This window comes from Rhincodon typus, chromosome 21 (assembly GCF_021869965.1).
Source record: "Rhincodon typus isolate 14 chromosome 21, sRhiTyp1.1, whole genome shotgun sequence".
In the NCBI taxonomy this organism is placed as follows: Eukaryota; Metazoa; Chordata; class Chondrichthyes; order Orectolobiformes; family Rhincodontidae; genus Rhincodon; species Rhincodon typus.
Genome location: NC_063352.1, coordinates 1133466 through 1134210, shown reverse-complemented (window position 1 = coordinate 1134210; position 745 = coordinate 1133466).

Genomic DNA, 745 nt, shown 5'->3' with positions numbered 1-745 from the left:
GACCACGCCCCACACAGCCGGGCTCCGCCCCATCACCGGGACCACGCCCCACACCGCCGGGCTCCACCCCATCACCGGAACCACGCCCCACACAGCCGGGCTCCGCCCCATCACCCCTGCACCTCGTTGTCTCGGATTCTCCAGCATCTGCAGTTCCTACTATCCCTGCCCCATCCGCCCGGGCTCCGCCCCCATTCACCCCTGGGACCCACCCGACTCACCCCGGGCCCCGCCCCACACACCCTGGGCCCCGCCCCACTCATCCCGGGCTCCGCCCCATTCACCCCTGGGACCCACCCCACTCGCCCCGGGCCCCGCCCCCTCCCCCTGCCTGTCCCACACCATGATGTGTTGGTGCCAGGTTGGACAAGGTCAGAAATCACACAATACCAGGTTATAGTCTGGTAGGTTTATATAAAAACACAAGCTTTTGGAGACACGCTCCTTCTTCAGGTGTCAGCGAGAGAGGTGTCATCAGACACAGAATTTATAAGTAAAAGATCGAAGGGTCATAGAACTGATGAGAATGTACTGAACAAACCTGGGATAGCTGTTAAATCTTTAATCAGTTAGCAAGGATTAATATTCATATCCCAGAATTTCTTTCCAGTCTCTGCTCCGAGATACCTAAAGGCCTTATCAGTATTCCAGAGGTGACATCTCAGGTCAGGCAATGCATTTTAGGTGTGAGGCCTTGTTTAGAATCTGTCTGTATTTTAACTTGGAATCAGGCTGGTTATATTTC